This window comes from Falco peregrinus, chromosome 1, assembly GCF_023634155.1.
Source record: "Falco peregrinus isolate bFalPer1 chromosome 1, bFalPer1.pri, whole genome shotgun sequence".
Taxonomy (NCBI): Eukaryota; Metazoa; Chordata; class Aves; order Falconiformes; family Falconidae; genus Falco; species Falco peregrinus.
The window spans coordinates 47,505,226-47,513,082 of record NC_073721.1 but is presented as its reverse complement, the minus strand read 5'-3'; the positions used below and the strand labels follow the sequence as shown (position 1 = coordinate 47,513,082).

General features: G+C 53.3%; 1 protein-coding gene across 1 annotated transcript in view; it reads left to right on the top strand.

Moving 5' to 3' along the window:
* The first annotated feature begins 261 nt into the window (after positions 1-261).
* Positions 262-7,857, top strand: part of NACC2 (NACC family member 2) — a 61,832-nt gene continuing 54,236 nt past the window's right edge. Inside the window, exon 1 of the mRNA XM_055800745.1 lies at positions 262-500. The gene's annotated coding sequence lies outside the window, so the exon portion shown is untranslated. The remainder of the gene's footprint in view (positions 501-7,857) is intronic.

Below are 7,857 nucleotides of genomic sequence, written 5' to 3'. Positions count from 1 at the left end.
ACTAGACTAGAATAGATTAAAATCATAAAACAAAATAGAATAGAATAAACCAGAATAGAATACAATAAACCAGAATAGAATAAAATAAATTAAAATAAATTTAAACAGAATAAAACAGATTAAAATAGATTAAAATAAGGTGGAATGAAGGAGCGAAGCGCGCCCTGCCGTGCCGTGCCCGGCCCCGCCGCCGGCCCGGGGGTGCCCGCTCGGGTCCCGCCCCCCGCGGTCCCTCCCCCCGCCGGGCCGGGGGCGGCGGGCGGTGGCGGGAGGTGGGGCCGGTGTCCGCCCCGCGCCGCTCCCCCCGCCCCCCCCGGCGCTCCCCCCCCGCGGCGGGGCGGCCCGGCCGGCGGGGCCGGCACTGCGCGGCGGCGGCGGCTGCCGGCGCTGCTGGGCGAGGTCAGGGAGAGTCCATGTGAGAGCGGCCGGAACCACTTCCTGCTGCCGCCGGGACCGCGCCGCCCGCCTAGGCCTGGGCAGGCTCCGGCGGCGCCCCGCAGGTGAGCGCCGCGGCCGGGCCGGGGCGGCGGGGGGCCCCCCGGGCACCGCCACCCCCGTCGCGCTTTAATCCCCCCCCCGAACCCGGGGGGAGCGCTGCAACACACCCACGCGCCTGCCCCCCTTATTCCCCCCCCCCCGTCCCGTCCCCCCCCCCCGTTATTATTCTTTTTTTTGGGGGGGGGGCACATAGCGCGTCTACCCGCGGGCACCCCCCGCATCCCCCTGCGGGCACCCCCCGCATCCCCCTTGCAGTCACCCCCCTGCGGGCACACCCCTGCATCCCCCCTGCGCTCACCCCCTGGGGGGCTCGGGCACTCCCGGGGGGGGCTCAGCCCGGCCCAGCCCAGGGGGGTGCAGGATTTTGGGGGGTGGGGGACCCCACCTGGGGAGCTGGTTTGGGGTGAACTGGGTTAGTTCCTGCGGTGTTTTCAAGTCTTGCACGAAGGTGGAAAATGGGATTTTAGGGATACCCTGGAAGGGGCTGCGGGGCCGGCTGGGGCGGGGGGGGGGCGGTTAATGGCAAAAGGCAGGAGCAGGCTTGGACTTTCCCAGGGAGGAAAACGCTGGGAAAAGCGAGATATTAAAAAAAGCAAAGCATCCAGAACCCAGCCGAACGCCTAAATCCGGCGCTTGGGAGTGATGCTGGCCGCGGTGCCCGGTGCCCCCCCTGGCAGCTGGGGGCTCCCGGTGGCATGGCTGGGGGGGGCTCCCTGTGGGACGGGTGCTGTGCCTCCCAGCCGGTGAGGGGCAGGGTCCTCACCTGCTTTGATAGGAAAAATTGGGAATTTATGGAGCGAGCGCTGGCGCCTTGCCCTGCCTGCTGCAGGCTGCGGGCTGCTCTCCTTAAAGTGCGGCTGCTGCGCTCAAGGACTTCTCCAAACATCTTCCCGGCTGTTGGAAAATAACCCGACGGCGTCCATCGCCTGCTCCGCCAGCTCGCTCGTACCCACCGAGGCAAAGCACAGGATCCCTTCCAGTCAAGTCTCCATTACCCGCTGGCTCGTTAATTTGAATATTCCCTATTTTTCCCCCCCCTCCTTTCAGGAGGCATTTGCGAGCTTGCAGGCGGCTTGATGGGCTCGGTGCCTGCCAAGTGCTTGCCTCGCGCCCTGCGTAATTGAGGGGCTGGCGGGCGGGTTTAGCATCTCCCGCTGAAATATTAAACAGGAGGAGAAGTTGGAATCGGTAAACAAACGGGAATGATTGCTGCCTTCGTGGTGGCTTCTCGGCGGTGGCTGCTGGGGTGGCCCTGGCAGCGGCAGCGCAAACCCGGCGGGGTCCCCAGTGCCCGCTGGGGGTGGATGGGAGAGCCAGTCCCGCCTAAAAGTGCGACGTTCAAGCACAATTACCTGCCTTACAACATGCTATTAAATAAACCCCTTCAACTAAAAATCATAAAGCCTTTCCTCATTAGCTGAATTGATGTTGTTTACCCAGCCTAGGACAATAAGCCTGTGACCTCCAGGTGTGGGTAATGGAGGTAATAATGGTTTGATCTGAAGTAAGTGGCAAATATAAAATAATTAGGGTTTTCTCCTCCTCCTCCTGAGGATAAATGGCCTTCCGTGGCTGCAACTGTTGTGGTTTTGGGGCTTTTCCTCCTGTAGAGGCCTTATAAATACAGCTTCATGGGGGACGAGTTGTAGTATTTGGATGCCGAAGGGTGGGGATGGATTTCTAGAACTTAAAATTTGTCAAAGAAAACTTCCAGGGATTGCTGGGCAAGACGAGGACTTGGCTGAAAGTCAGGCGTCGGTGAGCGCGTACGCCGGAGCCCTGCGCATCCTTGGAAGGAGCCTGTGGGGGCGAGACATGCGGTTCCTGCGCTGCCCTGGCAGCGTGCTGCCCTGGAACACCTCAGGGTCCCGTGCTCAGACCCCCTTACCCAGGGGCTCGGCTGTTGGGCTGGACCACCCTTCCTCTGCTGGCCGGGAACAGGCCCCTGGGGAGATTTTCCCTTCCTGCCCCTCGTGCCTGTGCTCAGGATGCTCAGGGTGCTCGGTGCTGGCACTGGGGGGGTTGGCTGTTGAGGGCTCCCCAGGCTTTTCCCAGAGCCCTCCTCTGTTCCTAGGAGATGATGGACACCTTTAGGTAAGACACGTGTGTGTCGATGCTGGATGGTTTTGGAAGTGATGTTCTCGCGGCCCTTTTGCAATAGCAAAGGCTTTTTGCTCCCCGGCTGTAACTCTGTGCCTCCCTGAGGGAGCCCCCTTGGGTTTGGGGCAGGGGGGGGCAGATTTTGGTCCCTCACAGATTTCAATCCCTTGCAGCAGGTGCTAGTGACAGGTCAGCATCCCCATGGGCATCCCTGCGGGGCAGTTGTGCTGCGGGTCCGGGGGCCATAGAGCATGGTTATCACTGGTGAGCCCGGAAAAGAGAAATCCTTTCTCCTTGAACTTGAAGGAGCCTGCCTGTAAAGTCTGGGTAAGTCCTTTCTGGATTAGGTTTTGGTTCAAATCCCACGTGGAGGTGTCAGGTGTGAGGCTGTGTTGCTGATTGGCACTTGGGGAAGACGCGCCAAGAAATCTGCCAGAGCCTGTTGGACTCTGGGGTGGCTTCAGGGAAACCTCCGGACTGGCATGCACTTAGCCGACAGCGGGGGCGAAACCATCTCACCTTGGGATGGAAATATTTATTTTAGATTGTCTTATAAAGTCCAATTTCCCTGCCAGGCCTTCTGGGGGGCTGGTGCTGGGCCTGTGGAGCTCCGCAGGGATGCGCAGTACCTTGATTGACACACCTGTACTTAAACTGGTCAGTGAAGGCTGGCGGAGATGGGCGATCAAGAGCCAAACAGCCTGCGGAAGGGTGATGTGACTGCTCTTGCTCTGTACGATGCCTGTGTTTAAAAATACCCAGGCCTGACAAAATGGGGTTAGGAGGAGGCTCGTGCCATGGGTTGGAATTTTCTCCCCGGCTTTCTGAGTCAGCCAGCTTTTTAGGTGGGGAAACGGGGTGGGCTGGGCTGAAAGGAACCGGTCCTAGAGGGCTCCAGGGATGCTGAAGAGCAGGGGGGCTGCCCCCCCACTACCCAAACCTTGCCATGCAAACCTACTACACTTCTATTTTTTTTAATTTCTCTCTCCCCCCCCCCCCCCCCCCCCCCCTCCCCATTTCTTTGAGTTTAGTTGAATGCAATGAAAGAGATAAAATACAGGCATTCAGCTGGAGGAAATTAAACTGAATTGTCAGCTCCCTGCCATACCTAATGGCCAGAGGGAGCATTGTGTCTTGCTGCAATTAGCCCTCCAATTGAGCCTGAGCCCGTGGTTGCCATCCGGAGAGCAGCCTCCCAGTCCAGCCCATCCCGTCTTCATCCATCCCATCCCATCCCTTCTTCATCCAGGGAAGTGGGAGCAAGACCCGACAGCCTTCAGCACCCGGCTGGATCGGGCACACCTAAAGGAGGTGGTGTGTGGCGTTTTGTTTTTTTTTAAACCAAGCCTGCAGAGCAATTGGGAGATAGGTGAAGCATGCTTAAAGGAGGGTGAGGCTGTTGGTTTTCTCTACCTGACTTTATTTGTGAAGTGACAGGAATTTTGACAGGCTTTGTGTCTTTTTTAGCAAATCAAGTGTCATGCCAGGTTTGCCTGTGGATGAGATCATTTGCAAAATATGTTTCCCAGCTTGCTTCAGGCATAATTCATTGTGTCAACTGCAATTGCTCATTTGCTAGGAACTGTGATTCATTAGCGGTTTGTTTTTTTGGTTTTTTTTTTTTTTTTAAGTTCAACTTGTTTTTAAGCAAATGTTTGGAGGCAGAACAGGAATTTTGAAAAAAACCCTAAATCCTACAGTCTTTGTATCCACAAATACTGCTGCTAAAGGAAAACTTGCTAAAATGCCGTGATTCCAGGGAGGGAGAGGCAATCCCCGGGCGAGCTCCACTGTGCAGGATTGCACTCATTTTTGTCATGTGCTTACTCCTAAATGGGGACGGAGGTAATAAAAATCAAACTGCTGGGACTGAGCCTGCCACGTAGAGTCCTGGGTGATGGAAGAAGTGTGTGGAGCTTCCTCCTTTTCCTTGGCCAGTGGGGTTTCAACCCACTGAAGGTACCACACTCTTCCTCATCTCCGGATTCAGCTGGAGTGGAGGCTGCCCTGTGGGTGGACTGATGGATGGGGGGGAGGTTGCTGGTATCCACAGCCTGTGCACAGCACCAGCTCCTCCTCTGAGCTCCTTGCTGGAGGAGGCGTTGGGGCCAGTGGTGACAAGAGCAATTATTTGGTATGGTGACCGAGACCCCCGAAAGCTCACGGCTCAATGGGATAAAATGAAGATAAATAGCCCTTGGCACAGGATTTGTGCTCTGCGTGTTCCTGGGTTGTTCACAGACGTCGCAGTTTGGCTTCAGTCTTGTTAGAGGTCCTCACGTCAGACTTCAAAAAAAAATATTTGCATGTCAAGTACATTTTTGTGTTGCATTTCCTATGAAGACAAATATTTCAGCACATTTTTTCCCCCTAGGTGGGTGGATGGGGGGTGTGCAGAAATCACTGCTCCTGCTTCAGCAGCCACGAACTCCCCTCCAATAACAAACCAGTGTGTGGGGGCTGAATAAATTGATATACTTTTCACAAAAAGATTTTTTTTTAAAAAAAGTTCTAAGCAGTTATGAATTGTGCATTTAAACATAAATAACTATAAATAACTTGACAGGGTTTGTTTGTGTGTCGTCGTGTCCCGTCCCGTCCCCCCCCCCCCCATGTAACAGTTCTCTATAAAGTACTCTTAAAATGTTTGGGGGTTTTTCTGATTATTTGTGTATTCTCTCTGGTTTTCTCCCAATTTAAGGCATTTTTGGGGGGATTATAAGCCCCCAAAAATAGGAAAGGGGGGAAGAGAGTGTACTAATGTGGGGAGTCTGCTGACTGCTGGCTCACCGGCGCTGTGCCCAAGCACTGCCAGTTTGCTGCGGAGGCTAGTGCCAGGAGCGAAGGGCAGCCGAGCGTAAGGGGAGGGAGGTGACTCCATCAGAGTGACCATATATAGTCACTGGGATGAGATTAAATACTTCACCTCCCGGTGTCATCCTCACAGCAATAAAGCCAGTATCAGGATCTATTAATCATTTGCAAAAAAACAGGAGAAGAAAAATCCTCCTTTTCTTTGCAGCATCTCATTTGTGGCAATCAGGGCTCTTCTGGATCTATCGATTCGGGGAGAGGAGCCAGATGTTTTTCATCCCCGGGTGTCTGGAGACTGAATTTCGGCAGCACAGTGAAGAATAGCGTGTGCGAAGGATCGCAAGTTAAATACGACGGAGCTTGTGCTTACTCAGGCTCGTGGGCTCGGTGGCAGAGCAGTTGTGTGGAAAGGGTCCTGTGTTCGAGTGCCAGCGCTGGCTCGGCTCCATGCGCGCGTTCCTATCATGATATCCACTGGGGAAGCATATGGCAGCCTCGGTTATATATATATGTATTTTGTGTGGGGGGACGTGTTTAACATGCCAGTTCTCTCTGTCATAGGACAAACATTTACGCTCCGATTATATGAGGCATTAGGAAGAGGAGGGTTAGGTTTGGAAATAACATACTTCCTCGCAGAGATGCTGTAGAAGACGCTGTTTAGTGATGACACGGCAAAGGAGTGATAATGTTTTGGTGCTCGGTGCTTTGCAGGGCGCTAAGCTCTGGAGGGATTATGCTGGGTAGAGGTGTAACGGGTGGGTGTGGGAAGGGTTGGTGTTTCAAGGCAGAAGGCGACGGCCGTGTGCCCGAAACACATGGGGAGTGAGGTCTGATCTATTTGAAGGTGGTTAAAATGCCTTGATTTCCAAGGGATGGGGATGGCCAGTGTCGGGTGGGAGACGTCCAGTGGGCTGGGCTGGGCCACCCTGGTGGGCCACAGACCCCTCCTGCAGTGTGGCTCTTGGGTGCGGAGCTCACAGCTCAGATCCTGCTGGCAGGAGATGCCCCCAGGCAGGGGCAGCCCCTCTGGATAGGTGCCCCTTCGCTGGAAACCTGCAAAGTGCTGCGCTGGCTGTGGCCAGTCCTTTGTAGGACTCAACCTGGGTATGAGAATCTGCTTTTTGGTTACGTTCTGTTACAAATATGGCTGGAGTCACGCTCTTGTTGCGAACTCTAGGGTTTTGCAGTTTGCCAGGTGCTGGTGTGGAGGGTTTGTATCACTCCGACTAGATCATCAGAACTCGTTAGCAGGGAGATGGACTGCGAAGTGAAACGCTGCGGGTTTTGCATGGCTCCTGTAGCTGCAGCCCAGCCTCGCAGGCAGGTCAAGGCATCTGTATCGCTCAGTCGCTCGTTTCTACAAAGAAAAGTTGTTTGAAATTTCATCTGTCTGCTCTGCAATTACCTTCTTTTGTGCCTCCCTTCGTTTATACATGCTAACATCATCAATACATGCCCATGCTTAATGAAACATTACTGCTTAGGTTTAATTGTCTTCTAATTAAGGAAAATAAAATTTTGCACGGTGGTTGTAACTGCATCTTTCACGTCTGAATTCTGCTGTGGCCGTGGTACCTGAGCCTGCAGAGCGGTGACAGCAGCGTCGGTGCCGTTCAATAAAGGGTCATGGTCAGCAGCAGCAGCAGAAGCCTCCTCTGAATCTTCTGCTCTGGTCTATCACCCTGATTAAATTAGATTAATTGCAAGGTTTAAAGCACGCTTTTTTTTTTTTTCTCTTTTGGCTAAATCTGTGCATGCATTCGGTAATGTTGCCTGGGTTATTGCTTCAGCACAGCACAGCTGAAAGGCACGTATCTGGGGTTGTGCTGAATATCTGGGGGAGGCAAAGACAGGGCATGCAACTGTAGTGCTGAATTTTTGACTCTTGTCTGAGCACAATTCCTACTCTTAATGCATCATTAACACGGTTTTCTGCATTTCATTCAGTTCCCATTATAGCACTCAGTTCCGTCTGTTAATTTTGGTATGTTGATATTTTTGTTGTCAGCAGTTTTTTTCTTTTTTTTTGAAGCATATAAAACCATTAGTGTGAAAGAAGATTAAAAAGATACATTACAATTAAAATGTTAATGAAATCAGCATCATACAACTTTTGAAACCATTTAGGCATTAATCTTTCTTGGTCTTATGTCCATTAACTCTGGCGATTCTTATTCTACACTGACCCCTGCTGAGAGAGTCGTGCTATAATTGGATTTTAAAAACTGGGGGGGGAAGGAGAGAGAGAGAAAAGCCTTTTAAAAAAGTAGAAGTTGGGAAGGTTGTGTTAGCTTTCTGCGTGGGCATCCATGGAATTGAAGCCGACAGAGAACAGCCTCATCGCTCCATTCCTCCATCCCTCCCCTGCCGGAATCCCCACCGGGGCAGGGCTTGCCCATCAGCCGGAGCAGCAGCCGGTGGCTGGAGCAGACCCCTGGGCAC